Source organism: Notamacropus eugenii, chromosome 5 (assembly GCF_028372415.1).
Source record: "Notamacropus eugenii isolate mMacEug1 chromosome 5, mMacEug1.pri_v2, whole genome shotgun sequence".
NCBI lineage: Eukaryota > Metazoa > Chordata > Mammalia > Diprotodontia > Macropodidae > Notamacropus > Notamacropus eugenii.
The window spans coordinates 297,276,739-297,304,138 of NC_092876.1; the positions used below are offsets into that span (position 1 = coordinate 297,276,739).

Genomic DNA, 27,400 nt, shown 5'->3' on the forward strand with positions numbered 1-27,400 from the left:
AGATTAAAATATAAGGAACTCATTGGTCAGTTTCAACTCCTTCCCAATATTTAGTTGTCAGTTGTCTGTCTGAGACAGACAACTATCCGGACTCTCCAGCAGTCAGACAAGTATCATCTCATTAGTCCTTTACCCCAAAACCAACCACCACTCACCAAAGCTCAACAAATTAAGCAAGGTGATGAGGTTCAATAGTTTCCTGCTCCCCACCTGCAGTACTCCCACTTTTTACATTGTCTTTGTTACTGATCTGATTTAGATTTGTTACACTGATTTAGTGACCCTTTCACTGCTAGGTTACAGAAGCAGGCTGGCATTCGAACTGGCTGGATGACAGATGGTAGCAGGGGGTGGCATATGGCAAGAGGCTACCCAGTTGTCGAGTGGAAAGTGCCAGGAGAGAGGCCTTTTGAGAAAATGATACATGTGACAAACCCACTTTTTATCAAAAAGACAGATTCTGTTCACTTTGAGGTGGTGAGGGGAGGATTGGAGTTACTTGATTAGCAAATGTCCTAAAGGTGGCATTAGAGTGTTAGATAATTCAACTGGCCACTTCTTATTCTCTGGATAGCAAGGGAAGGTCTAGGTCAGTCATAACCATTGAATCTCACAGTAACAATTGCTTGAGAAGACATCTAATTCAATTCATGCCTGGAAAAAATCCCCTCTAATTCATAGTCAACAAGTGATATGTCTTCCTACCTTTCCTTGAAGACCTCCAGTGAACCTACTATATCCAAAGACAGCTCTTGTTTCTTTTTTGGGTAGCCTTCATTAAAAGGATATAACAAAACATTCTGAACATTCGTACCTGGAAATGATAGGATTTAGGAGGTATAAGAGACCTTAAAAAACTTCTAATCTAATTCTATTTACAGGGGGGAAAACTGAGGGAAAAGCTCACTCAATAAATAGGTGAGCTAAGGTTTGAATTCAGATTTTCAGGCTTGGACTCTTTTTAACCAGGATGGCTAAAATTACACCATCTCAATTCAATTTAGCATACATTTGTTAAGTGCCAACTATGTGAAAATATTTAATAAATTACTGATTTATTCATTTATTCATAGCACATAGGGATATAAAGACAAAAAAAAACAAAAACAAAATCAGCCCCTACCCTCAAGTAGTTTACATTCTGCTAGAGCTTTTTCATGGATGAAAGGAGCTCCACAAAAGAATTCAACATCAGTCAATGATAAAAAAAAATAAACCTTTTTATTTGGTATATTAGGGTAAGGGAGCATGGATGAATTGTAGACTCCCAAGGGAGCAGACAGGAAGAAGCAAGGGCAACAAGGGAAGAATATTAGAACAGCCTGCCACCACTACCAGCACACCATACACCCATACCCACACACACACACACACACACACACACACACACACACACACACACACACTGAGGCTGGGACTGCCACCTTCAAAGCAGAATTGGGGAGTCAGGAAAAGAAGAGGAAGTAACATAACCAAGGATATTGCCAAGAAATTTCAGGTATGATAATCTTCAGGACATGACAGAACAATAAGTGGTCAGGAGTCCATTATGGTCTTACAATAATTTTTTCCCAGAGTATTATCCACTGTTACATCAAATCTGGGTCCATCTTTACTTCACATGTCAGGACAGTTCCAGGATCAGTAATAATCAGTTGTGGTAAGAGGAAGGGTCTCACTCAGATGGGAAAAAATATTTTCCAATTTATGAGGTCACATCTAATATGTCAATTAACTAGGTAAATAGAAGTTTGTAACTTGGAAGACATAGAAAATCCAGATATGAGAGGTTCCAGATGACAGGGCCGAAGGGAAGGGATGCAGGAAGGCTAAGAAAACACAACAAGAGCACATATGTGCTATTGAAGAGAGAAAAGACTGAGGTAGGAAAACCAAGGGTTTTTTCAAAGTACAGTACATCCCATTATACAATAGCTATTGTATAATAATTGTTAGCACATTATTAGCAGACTTTTCAGCACCAAGGCCAGGGAAAGAAGCTGTGGCTATAAGCACTAAGGCTGATAGATCTTGCAGCTACCTATAGCAACTGGTCTCTACTATTGCACCATAGCCTCAGGATGCACATGGGTAGAAATGGCCAGGATATTTGAGAAGAAGAAGGAAGCTGTTATAACTTCTTGGTAGGTTTAACTCAACTGGGTGATTTTGGTCCCTTTAGATGGTTTGGATTGTTCATAGAAAGATACATTTGGGCTCAAGGACTCAGGAGGCACGCCATTATAGTTACCCATCACAGAAATTTCCTTGATGTAAGGCATGTTTCAATATCCTTCCCCAATGTGTTGCAGAGAGAATATCCTTTTCCCTGGTGCCAGGAGTCTTTGCTGTGGCACAGACTGGCTTACCTTATCATTACATGGTACGGAATTCATTGTCTCATAAGTACTGAATCAATTATAAAGAGAAATTTAAGAAACAGGCTTGGATTTCTTTAAGATATAGTGCTTTTTCTAAGACTCTGACCCAGCATCCTAAGGATATGTTTGTAGCACATATGAAGCACTGTTTCTGAAAAAGTTCCCAGAGAAACAGATTATACAATTTCATTTTGTAATATGGCCTAAATTCCCTTGGGAGGAAGTTCTTTCTAACGAACAACCTAGATCACCTGAGCTCCAGTCCTGAATCATCAAGTGTCTAATGCACATTTCCAGCTGAATATTTCATAGACCTCTCAGACTCAACATGTCCATAAAAGGATCTTTCTTCCTATGCCCACCCCTGTTCCAGACTTCTTTTTACACAATCAAATCTATATCTATTATTCTAGTGTCACAGATTAGTAAGCTTGGCACTATATTCATTCTCTTCACTCTCTCACTCCACATATCTAATTAATTGAAAAATCTTGCCATTTATACCTCTACAACACCTATTGAATCCAACCCTTCTCTCTACCCCCAGAAAGACACTTTATTGCCATTCATATGACACAGACCTCTTCATATTCTTGTTATAATCATATTCCTTAAGCTTACTGTACATCCTCCAACCCGCATCCCCTTCTAATTAGGGGTATTGAGGAGGGCTGTAATCAGTTTTGGTATTATGCCACTTAGCATTTTCTGAATTCCCTACTGTGAAATAACACCAAAATTGATAAATGAACGTTCCTCCCCAAATGGGACTGGGGTTCCTGGGAGTCACTAAGATTCCAGGCTTGAGCCCAGTGTCTCTAGGGAAGTATGAATGCAGGTGATGCTTGTGCTGATTCTCACGTTTCATGTGCTATTTCTGATTCAGGCTCAAATGTTCTATCCTAAGAGCTCCCACACTGTCAATTTTCATAGCATTTCTCTGGTTCCAAGACCTCATCACTTTTCCTCTCACATGTGCCCTGACCTGGAGCTACATTATTTACTCACTCATCCTCAGACTCCCACTCCACATCTCCACACAAGCTCAAAATCCAGGACCATAATGCTAACTCTGCTCAAAATCTTCAAGCCCATTCAACAACAGAACCGTTCTACGGATAACACTTCTAAACACAACCACACACCTCACCCATGGTCATAATAGGCACTAAAGGAAAGGCATATTAAACATCAAAGGACCATTATTGGAGGTGGGAGAAGGACATTTAATAATGGTTCAGTATCATCATCTTCACATGTAAAAGATTGAGGCCACATGTGGTTCCCCACCCCATTAGCACATTCATTGGGCTCTGAAGAGGAACAGTCTGTCAAGTCTCCCTCATCTTTCTATCACCTCATTTCACGTAACCGATACCATGAATATTTTCCTTCTAAATAATTTCCCCTGATATCCTATAAGAGAGTCACCAAATACATCTAGCTTATTTCTTTCCTTGTCAAGTGTGCATGAAAACCTAAGCTGTCTATTGGAGTAAGTGTCAAATTGAAGCCAAAATGTATTGCAGAGCCAAGAATGCCGTCTATCCCTGCTCCACTGGGATCTAAGGCCTGAACCAGATCAATAATGAAGCAATGCAGCTGAGTAGTGACCTTGCTGAACAACAGGATGTACCTCTTGTCAATACTTGGCAAGGTCAAGAAACAACAATCTGTTAATTGTGTGACTTGGCCAACACACCAGAATTTTCAAGTGACTTTCCAAACTTCTTAAGGAAGAAAAGTGGTTTTCTTCAGATGAAAGCTCTCAATCTGGGCCCCCAAAAATTTGCAATACTTTGTCATTTCCCTGAAAATGTTAATCCCTTAGCATCAACTAATTTTTTTTCTTCTACTGACCACACTACTGGTCAATAAGTGGCAAGCTACAAAGCAAAGTAATAGACTGAAACTGTTGAAGACCAATATACGCCAAATAAGAAAATTGAAGTAAACAGGCCCTCTCTAAATGCTGATGAGGACACCATCATCCAGCCACCCAGTGGTCAATCAATCTCCATTCATTCTCCTCTCTCACACCACACCACCTCCCATCTATCCGATCAGTTGCCAAGTCTACCTCCACAATATATCTCATATTCAACCATTTCTCTCTACTCACAGGACTGCCACTTTGTAGGCCTTCATTGCTTCTCACATGGATTAATGAAACAGTCTATCTTGAGTCATGGCTTCTATTCTCTCCCTTCCCCAGTCTACCCTCCACACAGTTACAGAAATGGTCTGCCAAAGTCATGTGACCAAATCACTCCCCAGCTCAAGATACTATAGAGCCCCCTCGCCATTACTGCTGGGGTAAAATATAAAGTATTCAGCTTGACATTTAAAGCCCTTCATAATCTGCCTTTACCCTACATTTTCAGGCTTAGTTCACCTTTGTGCTCTTTACATACTTTGTGTTTCAGCAGAATTGATCTATGTACTGTTTCCCCAGCTTGGCGCTCCATCTCCCATCTCTGTTGCTTCATTCAAGCTGACCCCTATGCCTGGAATGCATTCACTCCTCACCTCTCCCTCTTAGAATCCTGGGATTCCTTTGAGATTCATGGCATGTTTCTCCTCCTATGGGAAACTTTTCATATATCTTTAGCTGTTAGTGTTCTCTCTTTCAGATGATTGTATTTGTTTGTGTGTGCATACATATATTAATGCATATTGAATTTATTATATAGAGTTTTAACTGTTTATATGTCATAAGCATGGTGTGTGTGTATATATATATATACTATAGATATAAACATATATCAAACTGATACAACATGTAAATCGCTATGTACATCAAGTTGCAGCATGTTTGTAGTGAGACTATTTGCATATATATATGCATATATAAGATGAAATATATATACATATTTGTGTGTATGTATGTGTGTATATGCATATAAATCACCTTAAGAAATACCTATATGTACTACCAGCTTAGAGAAGGATAATGAGTTCTGTTATGGACATGTTGAATTTGAGAGGTCTATGGGACATCCAGCTGGAAATGTGCATTCGGTCATTGGTAATTCAGGACTGAAGCTCAGGTAATTTAAGTTGTAGATTAGGAAGAACTTCCTCCCTTGAGGTACTTTAGGACATCTTAGAAAATGAAATTATAAAATCTGTTTCTCTGGGGTGAAGGATTGCATCCATGTCTATATGTATGCATACCTATGTACACATCCATGTGTGTGATACATAGGTATGAACATGTTTGTATCAGACTGGTAGAATATAAGTGCCTTGAGGTTGAGGGCTTTTTATTTTGCATTTATATTCCAAGTATTTAGCATGGTGCCTCACGTGTAGGAGATATCTAAAAAATGATTTCTGTTTTGAATTTGGGGTGAATTAAAAATGGTTCACAGTAGCAAAGGTAAATCTAGCCCCATGTTAGAATCCACGGGGACTGTTAAGTTACCCAACGGAGAAAGAGAAATGCTGTGTTTATACCCTATCTTGGAATCTCTTTTGCAGCATGCGGTCATTAAAGTCATAAAGAGTAATGAATATACAGTAAGAAATCACATGTTGATTTTTATCCTGAAGTCTTTAAAGGCTTTAGAACTCATGACTCCTCAGCACAATGCTTAAATGGTGGCCAAGATGAACTAAGTGCTTACAAAATATTCCAAGCAAAGAGAGTCTCCAGTGATAGGATTTCAGCAACTGTCAAGTAATGAGGATCTATTACAAGGGGATGCAATATACAGGTGTGCGTTTCTGAGCCCTGAATATAGGGAAGGATGAATTATACACTGACTTAAAGGGTTTGGGAAAAATAAACTAAAATGTGAAAATGACTGCTAGGAAAGGAATCTGAAGCATAATTTTAAGAGGAGAGTCAACAAGTAAGACCTAACTTACTTTTATTTTCTCGCAAGGAGAGAAGGCAAATTATAGCTTATAACTGAGTCACAGGCAGAAGAGCCAAATGACCATCCATTTAGGTTTCCAGCTAGGCAGGAAAAGGGATTCTATACCTCAAAATAACCTTTGTCTCCCAATTCATACCCCAAGTTATTTGGAGATGCTACCAGGCTCTCCATCAACTTGTATAAAAAAAATTAGTTCAGGTCATAGGATCATAACTTTTGAAGCAGGGGGATCACAAGATTCTTCTTGTCCTATAGATAAGATTACTGAAGCCAAGAGAGGTGAAGTGACATGTCCAAGGTTTTCCTATATTAAGGAGCAGAGTCAGGACTTGAACCCACATTGTCTGACTGTAGACATAGCAGTCTTTTCAATACACAATTCTGATTCTCCTTCATTGATATCCCAGGGCAGCCTAGACAAAATGCAAGAATTCTAGGCAGGAAATTTTGAGGCAAAACTCTAAATAAACCCTTACATCCTTCCCATTTCATCATGTAACTCACAGGCTCTTTTGAGTACAATATGTTGTAAATTATAAAGTGCCGAAATAAAAAAAGTGTTCTTATTATTCTTCCTTAAATCATCTCTTTCATAGGTAGACCCTATTATACAACCCTTCAATCACTTTGCTTGATCTCAAAGAACACATGTTCACACACACATGAAACCAAATCATCAGCAGGAGAATACTTTCATCCATTTTGTACACGTCTTGCTTAATAGAGAATGACAGGACAAGACCATTCACACAAGGTCCTGGATTTCAGCCAGTCCACCATCATGAAAGTGTCTTCATTGCAATTTGGTGAAACTTGCTTGAACATGTGCCAGCTACGGATGACAGCTGGATACCCAGACAACTGTCACAAAAGGAGCCAAAGAGGTAGGGAGAAGAATGGATCATAAGGGGGACTGCAGTAACATTTTAAGGATGCACGAAAACCTAGAATCAAATCAAGCAGCCTAGCTGTGGATGGTGGAGAAATCAAAGCAGAAGAATGATCATCTTGGACATTCAGTAATCAGAAGGCTAAGAAACAAAGAGACAGACTTCCATCAGGTTCATCATTGTAGCATGAACTACAATAACCAGAGCTTTCTACAGCATCATGTAGTGCAGCATCACATAGTGCAGCATCACCTACAGCTGTTCTATGGATAGTCAGAGTACTTACTGAGTTTTTGTCAGGGATGGACCCTTTAGGAAATCTGCTGAAGCCCATGATCCCTCTCTCAAAATAATGTGTTTAAATGCATAGAATAAAATACACAGGATAACATGTTGAAACACAGTTACCAATTTTTTTTTGCTAGTTCATCTACCTCAGGTCGAGAACTCCTAGCTTATAACAACAAAGCTCAATTAAAAACATAACAAATAAATGTGTATATGTATAGTATAAGTACATATACATACACATCCTCAGTGCCTAATATACTGCCTGACCTTAGAAAGTACTCAATAAATGTCTTATTGAATTGAATAAGTAACAATAATAATATCTCATAATTCTTTAAAATTTACAAAATGCATCCTCAAAACTCCCATGTTAGATAAGTAGTACAAATATCATTACTGTCATTTTATAGGAAAAAACTAAACAAACAGATGATGCCATCAGTTCCCACCTGACACTGTTTCATTCATTCAAAATCATCCAAGAAAAACTTTTGTTTCACTTGTTGCCTCCTTAACCCTTTGACTTGAAAGTTTCCTCTGAAGGACACATATAATGAGTATGAGGGAGGCATAGGAAGGGGAGAATAATAAAGAAGTAGTTCTATTAATTGGTGCTAAGAGCAATAACAACTGAGTTTTTCAACCATAAAAACATCTTTTTAAGGAGTGTTATTATTTTTTTAATTTATTTTATCTTTAACTTATGGGATAAAACAAGAATTTCTATAACAAAATATAAGAAAAGATTGCACATGAAACTGAAAATTTATTATGTACAACTTGCTATTCCCTTAACGTATATAATAAATTTAAATATATATGCATGTGTATATATAGTATATACATATATATTTTTATGTATATAATTTTCTGAAATTATTTTCTCCACTTTTTTCTTCCCTCCCCCCACCATTAGATACAAATAGATCATAAATATCCCTATATACCCATCACTAAGGGAAAAAATATGACTCTCTCTCTGTCATCTTCCAGAGATATTCCTCAGGTTGCCTTGGGGTGGTTCCTTTTCCCCCTTTAAGGTTGCCCCCAATGGTTTTAGCAGTGGTGTTAGAATAGGGAAAGAGATCCGCCAAAAATGGGATTAAAGAGATTAAGAATCCCACAAGGCTTGTCCTTTAACTATTATGGTAGAAGCAGATTATCAGTCACTGGGTCTCCCACATAATGGGCAGGTAAGGCTGAGAGGAGAGGAATATTCAGGGAGGAAAATGAGTGCCAGTACCTAACAGAAGCTGTCCCTCCTTTGGGTACAGAACTATAATGTCCTGGAGTACAGATAACTAGGTGGGGCTGTAGGTATCCTGTGCCTTCTACTGGTGACAGAGTAGACCTAAAAGGATCATAGAATCAAAATTATAGAGCTAGAAAAGACCTCAGAGGTCATGTAATCCAACCCTTCATTTTACAGGTGAAAAAACTGAGAACCAGGAAAATTAAGTGACTCTACCAAGTAAATACAGGTAGTAAGCATCAGATGTGGGATTTGAACTTAGGTCTTCTGACTCCTGAAGTTTTAGGCATAATCAACAAATATATTCAGCGAGTTAAAATTGATGTTTATGGGAATAGGTTAATGCTACAGCAAAAGGCTTCTTTAGGTACAAATGTGTCTATACTAGTATTGAGAGGTGACCTTCAACTTAGATTCTGGCAAAGGACTGTGGCTATATACAACATATGTCTGTCCCCAAAAGTGTAAGGAGCAAGATTTCTTTTCCTTTTAGGTTAGCTTCCTGTGGCCCCATGTGGCTTCGGCTCTTTGCAAAATTTTTCTCATTTCTCACAGAATTTTGTTACATCAGATGTGAAACTGCCAGACTTCCAAAACACAGTTCCCTTTCTTCCTAAATCACTGTTTCCAATTTTGCCTCTTGCTTAAATATGGCCTCAATTTTCTCGGGCTACAAATACATAGTTGTAGGTTTTCCTTATCTATTTTAGACTCTCAAATGTTAACAAATAGATCTATACATAATTTGTTTTTTATTTTAATAAACAATTCAGTTCGACCGAATGACTCATCAAGCTGGCAAACATAGTCAGTCAAATCAAACTTTCCCCATGCTAAAAATGAATGACTAAAATTATTACCTTTCTTACAGATATTCCCCTGATAACTATTACCTAAAAGTTAAAACACAAGTTCTAAGTTTTAAAGAGAAAGAAGTAACATTCTACTAGAGATGGTTTGAAAATTGAAAGATAATTTCTGCTGCTTTCACTGCCCCTTTTCCTGACCCAGTAAAGCAGAAGTACAGCACAGTATCCAAGGACTCTAAATACTCCCAAAGCTCATGAACATCATAATAACAAAAAGATGACAGCAAAATTTAAGCATTCCAGAGAATAAAATTATTAGAAATGAGATATTCTCCTTTGGTGTATAAAATGAACTTTGCTCTACCAAAATCAAAAAGTGGTACTGGAGATGGGGAATAAATGTGAAGGGGAATGTGAACAAATGTTGGTATCAAATCAACTGAAAGACTTATTAAGTCAGCTCTAAGAAAAACTCATTTCTATTTTAATTCTTCAAGCAGCTATAAGCACAATAGTACTTGACAATTCTATATTTTCCCTTTTTAAAAAAAAATTATTTTAGATTTATCTCTCTCTGAAAGAGGAACATTAATGTCATCTACAATTATCATGTCAAATCATAACCATTTTAAAGCAAACAGTGAGGGACTACTCCAAAGGTACTTCCTGACCTCAGGGCCTAAAGAAATTTCACTATTCTCCAGGCCTGAAATAAAAACTCTTCTAATTTCCCCTAGGGTTTGAAACATTATCTCTACTCAAGATTAAACGAAAAGAAATTAGCCTGTGGTAGCAAATCCAGGAGGTTTCCCCAATTAGGACTTTTGGCCACATTCTTCCATTTGATTATAAGACTAGAGAAATGGACTTTGGGGGAGATACTGCCTATATGCTAGATGGATAGAAGTGAATTAAATTTTGATACTAAAAGAGAGGAAAATATTTAATACACTTTCTACCTGCATAATCTACCAAAATATGTTAATGAGATTTCCCAATTATCTGCAAAAGTCAGTGTTATTTCCCTCTACCAATCTTTTGGGAAAAAGAATGGACAATAGGATTCTTGGTAGGCTAAGCCCCACTGAATAAAAACAATTTGGCTTGAGAAAGAAGCATTTAGTGAGAATTAGTAAGCTCGTGTTGTTGTTGTCACTAAGTTGTTCAGTTGTGTCCTACTCTTCATGACCCCATGGACCACCCATGGGGTTTTCTTGGCAAAGATACTGGAGTGGTCTGCCATTTCCTTCTCCAGCAGATCAAGTTTTGTCAGAATTCTCCACTATGACCTATACATCTTAGGTAACTTTGCATGGCATAGCTCATAGTTTCACTGAGTTACACAAGCCCCTTCCTCTACCAGTACAAGACAGTGATCCAGGAGGGGAGTAAGCTCGTATACAAGTTTTTAAAGAAACTTATATTTCATTAATGAACAAATTTTCAAATAACATAAAACTTAGAGAGATAGCTAATATTTTGAATGACTGAGTCTATACTTAAAGAGATGACAGGATATAATGCTTGACAATATCAGATAGAATGAAATACAATGACAAATGAAATTTTCTATACTTGGATTCAAAAAACCAAGTTCATATTTATAGTATTGAGGAATCATGCCTAGATAACACCTTGGGGTGGGGGAGGAAGAGGCAGTCCTTAATGGAATTCAAGCCCAGTATGAATCAACTGTATTTCACAACAACCAAAAATCTATCAATAGGCTGCATTTTGAGCTGTATAGTATCTAAAATCAAGTAGGAACCAAATGTGAAGATGAATGTCATTTCTTTCTCAAAAGATGAGTCAGTTTCAAATCATTACTAACCTACTGACCATAGAAAGCCATGTCCTCAATCTAGCCAACATGATTCATTGGCATCCACAAGTGTTCTGGCTAACCAAATTTAACATATTCTGTTCACTTCTGAGTACCATATTACGTGTTGGAAAGCTGAAAAGTGTTGAGAAGGGAATGACCAGGAGAGGACTGGAAAAGAAGCCACAGAGGAAAGATCAAAGGAACTGGGGATAGTTAACCTGGAGGAAAGAAGACTTAAAAGAACCATGATATGTGTCTTTAAGCATCTTAATGGCTATCATATGACAAAAAGATTAAATGGAAGAATTAGGAGTGATGGGTAGAAGTTGCAAAGATGCAAAATTAGGTTCAATGAAAGGAACCACTTCCTAACAATTTAAATATGTGTATAGGTATGAGACGATTGTCTCAAAAGTCAGTGGATTCCTCTTCCTCACTGGAGTTTTTGAACAGAGACCTTAGAGACATAAAAGAAGGTATTCTTGTTCAAGTATATATTAGAATAGAAAGTCTCTGAGGTTCCTGACTGTAGATTGATAATAAAAAAAAACAAAAGCATTCAAATGACTACTTTGAGGTAAGAATTTTTTCAATTTTAAAATCAATTTTATTTTATTTTGCGGTATACATTCTCCCTCACCTCCAATACCAAAAAAGCAAGAAAAATAGATACTGCTACAAATGTATAGTCAAGCAAAACAAAATCCCATATTACCCTTGGCCATATATACACACAGAGAGAAAGAGAGAAGTGCCCAGAGGAGAACAGAAGAGTACTTCCTCTTCCTAAAGTATGAAGAAAGGGAGACTATAGGTTTAAGATTCACCTACTTTTTCAGATCTAGACAGGTCATATGACTCTGATGTTATTCCTTGGTTTGCCTGCATCTCACCTACTTTCCCCCAGTGGTCAGAGACAACCCAGTACTTTCTGCATTCCAAGTTCTATGACAAATTTGAAGGTAAATGACCCAGTCCCTTGCAAAGAGATGAGTCAGTTTTGAATCAAAGGGAGCCTTTGCTGTGCAATAGAAAACTGCTTCCACAATCCAGTCAACAGAATGCCCTAGAGCCACTATTGTTCTGGCTAAAGCTGAGTGGGAGTAAGGTGTTACTATGCCATCCCCTTTATAAATAACTGGAATGTTGATTATTATAATACTGCCAAGAATGGTTAAGCAGCAGGCTTCTCATGTTTGAGTCAAAAGTCTTTGCACAGAGAAATAGTGATTGCAAGACAGCCAGAGATAGACATAAATAAAAATGTGCTCTGAAAACACAGTGAGGATGCTACTGAGCTGCCATCAAAGTATACTTTTAGTGACCATTTCCTCTTAGTAGCACAGAATTAAGACTGATTTACTGTATCTAAACTTGCTCATGAAGCCCATTGTGCCACTGTTCACATTTTCAAGGATGTTCAGGAATGGGATTTTTGTCTGATTGATATTAACCAATCCATATTGTATGATCAATAGAAAAAGCCCTAAAACTGGAGGCAGAGGATGTGCCTCTGCTCCAGACTACCTGAGTGATATAAGGCAAGTCATATTACTTCAGCTCTCTGTATCTCAGCTTTCTCAACTATAAAATAAGGAAGCTGAACTTTGAGTTCTGAAACTTATGAGCCTGGCATAAGAGTGGTGTGGCACATGCCTGGATCACCTAAAATGGCATCACTCACTTGGGAGACACTATGGAAACTGTTTTCAGGAAATGAGAGAGCTGTTTATATCTTTAATCTCAAATGCAAATGCAGAGATTGAGATGCCCATTCCTTCAGTGGACCATAATGAATTTACAAATTCTGCATCAGTTATGATATTGTATTTCCTGAAAGTGGGATTAACCCAAGGTAACAGGTCAAGAAGTAGAACAGTTATGAAGGCAGAAGACTAGCACTGGAGGAGGACCTCAGGGCAGCAAGACAAATCCTGTCATGGGAGCTAATGACATCTAATTTAGAGACCTTCAGAGAATGGGGTCAGGAAGTCAAAGAACTGTATTTGTCAGATATAACCTTGTGGGAAAGAAGCTGAGTATGGCAACCAAACAGAGCACAGATTACAATCTATTTGTCAAACTGTGAATAAGAAGCTTGGAAGTTGGGCATTTGGAAGGGAAATGGGGTACCAGGATGTCAATGTCATAACAAAATGTAATTCAATTCAATTAAATCCAATGGTCCTTTATTAAGCATCTACAATACAAAGCCTGGACAGCTAGGTGGTACAGTGGATAGAGCACCAGTGCAGGAATCAGGAGGACCTGAGTTCAAATCTCCTCAAACACTTGACACTCACTAGCTGTGTGACCTTGGGCAAGTCACTTAACCCCAATTGCCTCATTCTGGGTCATCTTCAGTCATCCTGATGAGTATCTGGTCACTGGATTCAGATGACTCTAGAGGAGAAGTGAGGCTGGTGACCTGCACAGCCCTCCCTCGCTCAAAACAAAGTCAAGTGCAAGTCATGTCATCATTTCTCTGATGGCATGGTCTTCTTTGGCAACGAAGGATGAACACACACACACACAATACAAGGTCTACAATTATTTCTGTTCTGGCTAGAAACTCTGAGGATCTTCTTCTCCCAGAATGATTCTTTTATGAAGGCAAACTAAATTATATTTTGCCCCAATTCTTACCTAGCCTTTAATTATTGTATAAGCATTGTCTCAAACAAACTAAGACCTCAGAAAGACCTAGCTTAAAAAGGCCATGGTCTCCCACTGCATTGGGGGCCATCATCAGTCTTCTTAACCTATGTCTTACCAATGGACTCAGATAATCCTGAAGGAGAAAGTGAAGCTAATGACTTTACACAGCTCTGCCTCACTTAAATCCAATTCATTTGCAAGTCATGACATCACCCTCCTGATATCATTGCCAGAGAAAGAACTATGGAATCAGAACACAGAATGAAGCAGACTGTTTTCTTGTGTGTTATGTTTTAGTTTCATTTTTCTCATGGTTTCTCCCATTTATTTTAATTCTTCCATGCAACATGACTAATGTGAAAATGTGTTTAATAAGAATGTATGTATAGAGCCCATATAAGATGGCATGCCATCTTGAGGAGGGAGGGAGGGGGAGAAAATTTAAGACTTATGGAAGTGATGTTGAAAACTGAAAACTAATTGATTAATTAATTAAAATTTAAAAAAAAAAGAACAAAGGATAAACAGTAACAACAACTATACAAGACCTAGAGGAAGGACCTCAGCACAGTGAATGGAAGATTTGTGAGAAGACATGTATAAGAGTTATAGATGATGAGAAGGTATAGACTGATGTCAATTTGTACTGCTAGGGGTTATCTATGTAATCAAGATTAAGGATTCACTAAAGTATATATCATATGGTAGGGATACCATAGCAAAGAAATAAACCTCTTGGTCCTCAGGGGTCTTGTATTCTGCTTAGGGAAGAATCTAGGAATGAACAGGAGTTCAGGAACCATCAGGGAAAAGAAACACTGACAGCTTTAGGAATCCCGTTTTAGAGGAGTCGACCTGAGTCTGATCTTTCTACCCATCCCTCTTTTTATTTTTAAAAGGTTCACACAAGGCCTACTCCACAGATTCTGACCTCCAAACACTTGCATCTACTGAAAAAACACATAGCTCTTTTTGAGTAAGGAGTTCAAGTCCCCTTTGAAGGACTAACAATGAGCTTTTCAAACAGCAGCTGCAAACGAAACAATCCTTTCCTCACGTGCTTTGTGTGTGAAAATGCAAGATGACAAAATGAAACAGAAACACTAGGGGTACAAAACAAAAGTGCTACCCATTTTAAAAATGCAGAGAACAGTAGCAAATTTGAAATAGAGACTAGTCCATATGCAAGTTACAATTCAGAATGATGCTTACTTCAAAGCAACAAATGAACTAACTAGCTGATGTTAACTCTTAGAAATAATGTACAGTCTATTAGGATGAGGGAAAGTGACTGAATCTGTGATGTACTAGGCAAGGAAACTTACTTTCCCAGTACAGGTCAGCACCTTCGCTACAGGTTATCATCTTAGACCTTCCTGAAACACTGAGATCATCAAAGCCTTCCCCAAGATTGCACACAGCCAGTCTGTGTTAGAGGCAAGACTTGAACCCAGGTGTGTTTTCCTATGAACATTTCCACTCTATCCTCTCTAGATGCTAAAGAGCTGTACTATTAAGGATGCTTACATATGAATAAGGTAAAAGAGAAGGGAGAAGAAAAAGACTAAGGTAGGGGAATATTTGGAAGAAAGGTAGAAGACTTTTAGAAGTAGCTTAAATGACATGAAAAATTGTTATCCTATGCATCTGATAGCAATGTTCTGAGCAAGAAAAAGCAAATATTAAGAAAAACCCAACAGTATCTTTAAAACAATGGTTTTGGACTGGTAAGCAGCACTTGGCATGTCTGTATGAATAATGGTGATGATGATGATGATGATGAAGATGAAGATGGTAATGATAGCTGCCTTTTACATAACACTAAGGTTTACAAAGAGTTGTCCTGACAACAAACCTGTGCTTGGTTTGATGAATGATACTGCTGTCTGACGTATATGGGGCAGAATTACTTACAGTGCCATGGAAAATCCACTGAATTCATCATGAGAAAAATCCAGGAGTTTAAATCCAAGTTTTACTCCTTACTACCAACGTGATCTTAGTCAAGATATTTAAATCCCTGAACTTCAGTTTTCTCATTATAAGGGAAAATTATCTATAATATCCCTTCCAGCTCTAAATCCTATGATTCAATAAACATTTATGAAATTCTAGGTGTAAGGCACTTTACTGTCCTGAAGACACAAAGGCAAAATGTAGAATTTGGGATTTGGGGGAAAGTATCCAATGTGGGGATTTGTTTTGCTTTATTATGTATATTTGTTATGGAGTCCTTTATTATCTTTTTTCTTTTCCAAGTTGGGAAGGGGCTGAAGAGGAAAAAAATAGAATTTTGTAAATTAATTATTTTTATTTTAATTACTCAATCCATGCCTAAAGAAAGTAGTCAACTCTTTTTTTTGATTATTATACTACAAAGAATGCTTTTCCATTGGGGAAATATGGAACAAAATGATTAGCAGTGAATTGAAATCCAACATAAGGGAGATGATTCTAGGAGAGCTCTTAGCTGTTCTCAGTGATGTTATGTCAGATGAACTAATGTGTAGATGGAATAGTTGAGCTGCTTTTAGTGATCTTTGAAAAACTCATGGAGAAAAGATGCTGCAGAACTAGAGACAGGCAAATTTCCCAATTTCTTTCTAAATACAAAGAAGGTAGATCCTTCAAACTAAAGGTGATTGGTTGAACTTCCATTCTTGCAAAAAATTTAGAATAAATTACCAAAAAACAGTTCTTAAACATTTAACAAGGGAAGTGATGATCATTCGGATGAAATAATGGGGAAGAGAGAGAATAATGGGAGTAGGGGGAATGATGGTACATCAATTCAAAGATTCAGAGAAATGTGAACATTTATACAACCTAATGAAGAATTAAAAAAGCAGAACTGAAAGAAAAATATACACATCTACAATGATATAAATGAAAAGATCATCAAAAGGAAACCAAATTTTGAGTAACTGAAAAACCAGTGATTGTCCAAGAGTTCAGATCATGAAATACATCTCCCAAGTGACCAAAGGATATGAATGAACAGTTCTCAAAAGAAAAACTGAAAACTATGAATAATCTTATGAAAGATGAATACAAATCAAATTCTCAAATGTGACCTCATGCCTAGCAAATTGACAAAGATGATAAAAGATGACACTAGCCAACATTGGAAAGTTTACACAAATTTACTATTGATGGAGCTGTGGATTACCACTCTGGAAAGCAATTCAGGATTATGTAAAGATAATGAATAAATGTTCATACCTTTTTGCCCAGAAATATTACAGGAGTGTGTGTGTATATGCATGTGTATATATACACATGCATATACACACACATATATGTATATTCATATATATACATACACATATACATATATGTACATATATGTGTCTATATATAGACATGTATACATATATCAATGACAAAAAGAAAGACCTCATAAATTCCAAAAAAAATTTAGTAATATTTATTATAGTTGAAAAAAATTGTTAATAAAATAAAGATCAATTAACTGGGGATTGGCAAAATAAGTTGTGATGCATGAATATAATGGAATGTTTAAGTGCTATAAGAAATGATGAATACAGAAAAGAATGGGAAGACATATGAATTGCCACAAATTGAAATAAGAACAAAGAAAACCACATGCACAATGACTGCAGTGATGTAGATAGAAAGAGTAACAACAATAATAATTAATGCAAATTTAATGCTTCAAAATTATTTATAAAAAGCTCCTAGATTTTTTAAGTGCTATGAAACACTAAATACAATATCAGACTTTTTTTGACATGTTGATTAGTTTTGCTGAACTTTTTTCCTTTTTATATTCTATATCATATTTTGATTATATTTGTATTATATTTATGTTTATTTATATGATATAAATAAATATATATTTATATTATATTTTATATTCTTTTTTATAGGGAGTAGTTATTCAGGAATATAAGGGGGAAAAGATACATTGGAAAATACAGGTAATATAAAAACAAAATGTATCAATAAAGCTGATGAAACTTCTCTCTCCAGGCAGAAAGGTAGGGAACTAAAAGGGATGAATGGTATATACATGGTTGGTTTTATTTTTTTGTGAGGGGATTGATATTTGTTTTCACTTAATTATGTTAATTTGATACAAAGAAGGTTTCATTCTGGAGGCTGAGAGGGCATATTTCCACCAGTGACATAAAAGTAAAAAGAATTGAGAAAATAGATTTGGTTTTGGTTTATTTTTTTTATGATGAGGTTATGACTAGCTAATCTCACTTCCTTTTTTGACAGCATTGCTAAACTAATATGCTCAAAGATTACCATAAACGTAGTATATTTGGATTTCAGTCAACATTTGACAAAGTATCTCACTGTATCCTTGTGAACAAGATGGAGAGATGTGGGCTGGATTTTGGTACATTTAGGTGGATTTGGAATCGGTTGAATGGCAAGATCGAAGAGCTATTCTACTAAATCTATTAATGTCAGCAACCTTGAAGGACTGCTCTAATGGACTGTCCCAGGGATTTGTCCTTAGATCTAATCTGTTCAAACTTTTTAACAAGGACATAGATGAAAGCATAGTGAGTTTATCAGATTTTCACATGATAGGAAACTGAAGAAGATAGAGAACTCATTGAAGGGCAAGTTCAGGACCCAGAAAAATCACAAAAGGCTGGAACAATAGACTGAATCTTTTCCAGTGAATTTAATAAGTGTAAATGTAAAATCTTATATGTGAGCTCAAAAAATCAACTTTATAAGTAGACAACTGAAACACAAACTCAATTAGATTCAGCCCTGTCTGTTGACCTTGGTCATGTATAATTATAGCCTGTGTATTCACCAAAAAATAAATAAGTAAAGCAAAAAACAAAGATTGTAAAACAGTATCTGTGGACAGATAGGTATAAGTAGACATGTCTGCAACAAGATGAGATGTACGAGAGCAAAAGAAGGACAAAAAAGAATACCAATCAGCTAAAGCACAACTCAAAGAGGGCAACCAGAATGATCAAAGACCTGGAGAACATTGTTGTTGTTTAGTCATTTTGGTCGTATCTGACTCTTCCTGATGCCATTTGGAGTTTTCTTAGCAAAGATACTGGGGTAGTTTTCCATTTCCTTCTCTGGCTCATTTACAGATGAGGAAACTGAGGCAAACAGGGTTAAGTGACTTGCCCAGGGCCACACAGCTAGTAAGTGTCTGAGACCTGATTTGAACTAATGAAGATGAGTCTTCCTGACTCCAGAGGCTGTGTTCTATCCACCATGCCACCTAGCTGCCCTTCTTGAGAATGTACAATATGAAAAACTATTGAAGGAACTGAGGATACTTAACTTAGAGAAGAGAAGACAGGGGAAATATAATAACTACATTCAAGTGTTTAAAAAACTGACACATGGAAGAGGAATTAATTTTAATCTGCTTTGTCCCAGATGGACGAATAAGCAATAATAGGTGTAAGAAGCAGAAGCAAACCTAGACTCAAAGAAAAATTTTCTAAGGGTGAGCATTGTCTAAAAGTAGACTGAACTGCCATAGAGGGCAAGAGATCCCCAGCAGATGAGGTGTTCAGGTAAGGGCAAGAGGGCCACGCGGCTGACTGGGCATATTGTATAGGAGTTTAGGGGTCAGGAACTCTGATATTCTGCAGAAAGATAGATGGCAAGAGGGAGATATGGAGACAGGAAGGAGCTGCTGTGAGATGAAGGTGAAGCACAAAGAAATAACGAGATCAGAGTGGAGAGAAAAGGGAACCATAAGAAGTAATCCATGCAGTACAAACTCTGTCTTCAGCTACAGGGAAATAGGATGAACAGGAGAAAATAGGTGTTCAGTCAGGAATGACATCTTTAAAAAGAGAAATTAGGACAACAGACATGTATTGTCGTTTATTGAAATAAGATTAGGGAGCTCTTTGAAGCCTACATTTATCAGACTGAATGGGTGTGCTTCTCGCTTTTCAGATGTTTAGGGGGCGGGGGTGGTAACATAATGAAACATAGTTGAGAAAATTCAAAAAATGACAGTATGTGCTACCTGAAAATAAAGTCATCCTCTTCAAGGAGAGCTTCAAAAACTTTGAATAAAGCTGAATACTCCAGTTTTAAAGAATAAGAACTAAAAGATCTTACCAAGTCTTTAGAGATGGCAAGGAATAGCAAATATTGGTTGAAGTCTGAAAGCTTCATGAGTATCAGGGTTTCTGGGAAGTGTCCATTTATACCTGTATTCTTAACTTCTTCTTTGAGGGCACAGGAACTGAGATAAATAGAGCTGCAATGACTTGCTCAAGTTCACTAGTCTAGTTGGTGGGAGAGCCAGGGCTAGAATCCAATCTCTGTGCCATTATTTCCCAACCCGCCAGTGAAGTATAAGCTTCTTGAGGGCAGGGAAGGTTTTGCTTTTAATCTTTGTACAGGAGTGGCATACAATAGGCACACAATAAATGCTGAGTGAATTAAGAAATGTAATTAGAACATTTACTTGCCAAGCGCTCTACCCATCACTGGGTAATAATTTCTTTATAACATCTTTCTTTGCATAGCCGTTGTTCAGTCATTTCAGCCATGTCTGACTCTCTATGACTCCATTTGGGGTTTTCTTGGCAAAGAGAGGTTACCATTTCTTTCCCTAGCTCACTTTACAGATGAGTCAAACAAGTTAAGTGACTTGACCAGGGTCCCATAGCTAGTGTCTGAAGTCAGATTTGAACTCATAAAGATGAGTCTTCCTGACTCCAGACCTGGTGCTCTATCTACTGAGTCACTCAGCTGCCCATATATTGTTTTACTGACTTCTCAAAGCAACCCTGTGAGCTAATCACGTGCACTGTTTCTCCATTTTACAGATGAGGAAATTGAGGCTTATCGAGATTAAATGAATTACCTAAATGTACACAACTAACAGGGTCGCTAGGTGGTGAAGTAGATGAAGTGCCAGGTCTACAGTCAAGAAGATTCATCTTCCTGAGTTCAAATTTGGCATAAGACACCTAGTAGTGTGACCCTGGGCAAGTCACTTAACCCTGTTTGACTCAGTTTCCTCATCTGTAAAATTAACTGGAGAAGGAAATAGCAAACCATTCCAAGATCTTTACCAAGAAAACCCCAATTGGGGTCATGAAGAGCTGGACACAACTGACATGACTGCACAACAACACCACCACAGCTAATAAATTGGCAAGCTAGGACATAAACCCAAGTCTTCTTGAGGCCAAGTCAATGCTACTTTAGTCTGCCACCTCTATAACTTAAATGTATGTAGTACTTCACAGTTACAACGCACTTTACAAACTATGCACATTATCTCATTTGATTCTGACCTCAGTCCCATGAAGTAATCAATGCATGCATAGTTTTTTTATATTTCCTTCAAAATATTATACGATACACACATCAACAAGCTTACAGTTACCCCCCTCACAAAGTATAATTTCTGAAAAGTCAAGCAAAACATAATGAAATAATAATTGTGACTAATAGCATACAGAACCTGACACAACTAATTTTCTTTTGTTTAAAAGAGAAGGTCATGTGATTTCACTTTTATAAATTAGTGCTAATGTAATCCACTAGGGTTTTTTTTTTAATCAGAATTTTGTGGAAGTTTAAAGTCATCTTCATTTATATAATTGTAGTCATTATGCCCACTGTTCTTTTGGATCTGTTCTCTTTACATCACTTTGTATAAATTCTTCCTTATTTCTTTAAATAAAAACATGAGTGAAAAAATAAATTTTGTAAAGCTTATACTAAGCACTGCTCTAAGTTTGGAAGGAGTTAGGTAGCACAATGGGTAGAGTGTTGGCCTTAAAGTCAGGAAGACCTTGAGTTCAAATCCAGTCTCAGATATTTATTAGCTATGCCACCCTGGGGCAAGTCACTTAAATTCCCTCTTTGCCTCAGTTTCCTCAACTGTAAAATGAGGATAATAATCATACTTATCTCTCAGAGTTATTACGGAAGTCAAATGAGATTATAATTATAGAACATTTAACAGTGCCTGGCACATAGTAGGTACTATATAAATGGTAGCTGTTTATCATCATCATCATTATTACAAGAATTTAAATACTAAAATAAAGAAGGTCCCTGCTCTTAAGAAATTTACCTTCTAATATGGGAGACACAATAAAGGGAAATAGGGGTGAGGGAGAGATATTTTGATTCAGAGAATAACAAAGATGACCCATAGAGGAAGGGGAAAAGGAATAATCATTTATTAAGTGCTATTATCACCCCCATTTTACAGTTTAGAAAACTGAGGCAAACAGAGGTTAGGTGACTTGCCCAGGATCATTCAGCTAGTAAATGTCTGACAACTTTGAAGTTAGATCTTTCTGATCACAGGCCCCATGCTCTATCCATTGTGTCAGAGTAGATTAACACTGTTTCTGGTATGTATCACGGTATTGATTTTATTTCACAGCAGGGACCCAAGGACTTCCATAAATGAAAGAGCAAAGTCCTCCAGAGCACAGTCGCTTGTCCCCTTTGCAAGGCATTTGGTGAGGAGGTGGCCAAGGAATAAAATGAACTCTTTGAATCTTTCATATTTATCATCCCTATAACCCAGGAAAATTTCATTATTTTTGTTGCTGGAACCTCTTGAGAACATGACACTAGCCTGCATTAAGTTCTCTCCTCTTCCCTTTACCATGTACAAAGAGAAAGGCTCATCAAGGGCCACACAGGGAAATTTTTCAGCTATGATGAGGAGACCATAATTATCTCTGTTCTCTGTAAAATACCTAGGGAAAGAAATTTTATTGTGGCTATCACCAACAAAATGGAAGAATAGTGGATTGGGTTTATGATCATGTGGAACAAATATGAGTTGGGGAGAAATAGAGACGTGAGCAGCTAGTGGAGGCCAAGCCATGACCAAGACAAAATAGAATAGGACCTACAAAAAAGCATGGGAGCCATGCAGAGAGAGATGCCTGCAGAGTATGGAGATAAACTTGGAAAACGGGCAATTCTGGGCAGAGATATGACCCTTCCCCAAAGTCTTCAGCACCAGAATACATTCAGAAATTCTCTCAGACTACATAAAGAAACCAAACCCATGCCTTCCTTCTCACAGTTGGGATTTGGGAGAAATATGAGTGATGAGTCCCAGATGAGTCCCTTTCTAAGGGAAAGGGTAATGAAATTGTGCTCGTTTTGGAGTGTGCCTAATGCTGTTTTCTGTTACTTTATCCTTCATTTCTGTCTTGATTGGACAGTATATGGTTGCAATTTTATTCCTTGTCTGGGTTGGTTAGCATGATGAGCAAATGAATATGTGGGCCTGAATTAACTACCAAAATTCTCATTTTTCAAATTAGGAAGGGGAAATCTAGACAATTGATTTGCCATAAAAATCTCAATGATTTGAACCTGCCTAAGGTCTAGAGGAGGCTAGTCAAACAGGTTCCAATTTCATATTCAATTGTTCAGCCCTCTTGCATCATTGAGCTCAGTTTGTTTCTAATGTGTTGCTATTATTATATTATATATTACTATATTTGCTATTAGTATCTCATACAGATAAGTCTTTCTGGGCTATCACTTGCCTCCTTAAGTTAAAAATCAAATGGGCGATAGGGTAGGAACAATTTTTTAAACTTTTCTTATGTAATTATAAATTGTTTTCCAAACTTGATTGATTTATAGCTCTACCCATGCTGAATTTGTGATACCGTGCATGTTTGTATGCCTGTGTGGGCATACACAGGCATATACATGCATACCACAGTTATCCTTACAAAATCAGAATAAAGAAAGGATGGTTCTCAGAAGACCAAGTAAACACCCCAGTAGAAAACTTATGGTTAAAACTTACCAAATGAGCAGCTGTAGATGAAGTAAAATCTACATCATGGAAGAACACATCCTTATCAGTGGAATTATAAATATAAGTGAGTATTGGAATATATGGGGTCATAATAGAGATAAAATTGTATTTCTCATGTTACAGTTGAGTAAATTGAGGCTTGGAAGGGCTGACTTGCCAAAGCTCACACAGCTAGCCAATTAATGAAAAAACTACTCCTCAGATCCAAATCTAATGTCTTACCACTATAGTAAGCTGCCTCTTACTCTATCGCTGATGAAGAGGTGGTCCTTGTCCTTATGAAGGCAGAACCCAAAGCACGTGTCTTTGATTCCATTTCCTCCTGTCTTGTATAATAAATTGTTCCCATTATCATTTCCTACTTTATCTCTAACCTTTATCCCCTCCCTATCTACCAGCTCCTTCTCTGTTGTCTACACATTCCCGAAGCCCTAATACTAAAAAAAAAAGGAATTTTTAAAACTCTTCACTTGATCCAACCATTCCCACTAGGTGTATCTCTTCCTCCTTTTATACTCCTTGAGAAATCTATTTACATTTGTTCCCTTTACTTTCTCTCCTCTCACTTTCCTCTAAAACAAGGGTTCTTAACCCTTTTTGTGTAATTGAGACAATCTGGTAAAGGCTGTGGATCCCCTGTCAAAGTAATGTTAAATGCATAAAGATACATAAGATTATAAAAGAAAGCAATTAGATTGAAAAAATCAGTTGTAATTTTTCTTTAAAAGACAAATTCATAGATCCCAGGTTAAAAAAAAAATTGCAAATTCTCTGCAATCTGGCTTCCAGCCTCATCATTCAACTGAAACTATCCTCTCCTAAAACGCTATTACTCCCTTAATTGCCAAACATCAATCCTCATCCTTCCTGACCTCTCTGAAGTTTCAGACATTGCTGATAACCATCTCCTCTTGAATGTCTCCCCTCTCTAAGTTTTTGTGACTTTGGGTTTTCTTGGTTCTCATCTTCCCTGTTCTCCTTCTTAGTTTCCTTTGCTGGATCTTCATCCAGGTCACACATACTAATCATTGGTGACCCCAAGGCTCTGTCCTAGACCTTCTCTTCTCCCTCTAGCCTGTGTTCTTTGGTGACCTCATTACCTCCCATGGGTTCAGTTCTCATCTAGGCAGCTTAGTCTCAGAACTGCAAATCCTTCTCTAACATCTTTCCTGACCTCTCCTCCCACATTACCAACTACCTTTTGGACAACTCAAATGGATATCACAAAGTTATTATAAGCTTAAACTGTGCAAAACCGAACTCATCATCTTTTCCTAAAGATACTCCCTACTTCCCAACTTTCTTATTATTGTTGAGGACACCACCATTGTTCTAGTCACCCAGGCCTGGTCTCAGCGTCATCTTTGATACCTCGCTAGAACTGACTCTCCATATCCGATTTGTTGTCAAATCTTCTAGTTCCTTACCTTCATAGTATCTCTTCACTCACACAGGTACCCCCCTAATAGAGGTTCTCATCACTTCTCACCTAGACTATTGTAATAGCCTTCTAATTTGTTTCTCTGCCTCAAGTATTTCCACACTTGAATCCATCCTCCACTCATTTCCCAAAATGATTTTCCTAAAGCACAAATATAACCATGTCATTCCCTACTCAATAATAGTCCTTTTTATCTTCAGAATCAAATATAAAATACTATTTGGCATTTAAAGCCCCTCACAATATGGCCCTTCCTATCTTTCCCATATTCTTAGACTTTACTCCCCTCTACACACTCTGAATCAGCTTCACTGGCCCACTTGCTCCCATCTCAATGCCTTTGGTCCATCTGTCCCTGATGTCTGTACTGCTCTCTCTCCTTTCCTTTACTGCTTAGCTTCCCTGACTTCCTGTAAAACTCAGCTCAAATCTTATCTCTTAGTGGGTGGGGGTCCTTTCTCTATACCCCCTTTTGTTAATGCCTTCCCTCTGAGATCACCTTTTATGGAGTTTATAAATACCTTGTACGTATATGATTATTTAAAAGTCATCTTCCCTATTAGAAAGTTAGCTCCTTAAGAGCAGAAACAGGGCTTTTATCTTTCCTTGAGAACTATTTGTTCCAACAGCCATGAAGGTGGCTGAAGCAGGTTCTGTGGAGCACTTAAGAACTTGGTAAGACATTGAAAATGCCAGTCATCTACTACATCCTAGGTATCTTGACTTTTGTCTTGCCACTGGACTAGGCCCAGATGGCTCAGGAGAAGAAAGTAATGTTGGTGACCTTGTACAGCCCTCCCTCACTCAAATTAAAGTCAACTGAAAGTCATGTCATCATCTTGATGCCATGGTCCTCTTCGAGAATGAAGGACAAACACAACTTGTGAGTGAGTAGCGGTTCCTCTCCTCCTCCTCTTCCTCCTCCTTCTTTTTCTCTTTCTCCTTCTCCTGGTGTTCTACCCAGGGGAAGGTAAACTCTATAACCAAAAACTGCCTTTTTTCGTCTAGGTTTACTGGCTACAATTCTTGCTCAAAGATCAAGCCTTAAATCCAATTTATTCTGGAGCTCATAGATTGGACGACAAGTCCCCACCCACCAGTACAGAGTGAATATAATTACTAAATAGGAATTGCTTCTCTTTTACCCAAGAACCCTGAGGGTCTTCCCTTCCCAGTCTGATTTTTTTTTTTTGACTAAAAGGTTCATTCCTTGAGTAACTATTTAAAGAAGCCTATTCATTGAATGGGTGTATCTCACTCAAAATGAGAATGTGATAAGACCTTAGCCTGAAAGGGCCAGGGTCTCACATAGATAGCATCCTGGGTCATCTCCAGCCCTCCTGATGAATATCAGGCTGCTGGACCCAGATGGCTCAGGAAAAGAAAGCGAGGTTGGTGACCTTACATGGTCCTCCCTCACTTAAATCAAAGTCAACTGCAACTCATGTCATCATCTTGATATCATGGTCCTCTTCGAGAATGAAGGACAAACGCAACAACAATAACCTCAGAACTTAGCATAGTGCCTAGCTCATAGTAATCACTTTTTAAAATGCTTGTGGACTAATTAACTGCTGACTTTCCACCCAATATTCTGTTCTATAACCTCGAAAATATTAGTAACACAATTATCACTGTTAACAGTAAACATATCACCTTCTCCTCTGCTGGGGATACAAATTCAAATCTGTCTTGGTTCTGAAAGAAAAGCATAACATCACTGACATGTTTCCTTGGCAGATGCACTGGCGAACACCTAAGAGCATTAATGAATTCTCACAGCATTCCTCTTGAGTACTCATATGTCACTCTCTTGATTATGGAACGTAATAATAAAAATGCTGTGTTTCTCCCAGGATGTCAGGATGTTTACCGTGAAATACTTACCCTGGGCTATTAACATAACGAAAGCACACAATCTTAAAAGGAGCTTCTCAAATTGAGGAATCCTTACAATTGTCTTCCTTTGTTCCCTCATAGCTCTTTTACCAGTAGTTAAAGAATGTTCCCACTCCATGCTGGCTTATACCAAAAACACTGAGCCTTTGCAGAGACCCAGTGTTACATGTTTCTGTTGCCAGTGACTAATTCATTATAAAATCCCAGACATAAGGAGGCAGTGTGGTAGAGTGAAAATAAGCCTGGACTTGAGTTCAGATTCCTGCTTTGC

The 27,400-nt window shown here is 37.6% G+C and overlaps 1 long non-coding RNA gene across 9 annotated transcripts in view; it reads right to left on the reverse strand.

Annotated features, from left to right (window-relative positions):
• LOC140506244 (uncharacterized) overlaps window positions 1-27,400 on the reverse strand; it is a 444,115-nt gene that overhangs the window by 181,480 nt on the left and 235,235 nt on the right. For 8 of the 9 annotated variants that reach the window (XR_011967829.1, XR_011967830.1, XR_011967833.1 and 5 more), the window contains one exon: window positions 706-814. The exons of the other annotated variant lie outside the window; for it this stretch is intronic. This is a non-coding gene — a long non-coding RNA (uncharacterized lncRNA). The remainder of the gene's footprint in view (window positions 1-705; window positions 815-27,400) is intronic. 9 annotated transcript variants of the gene reach the window in all.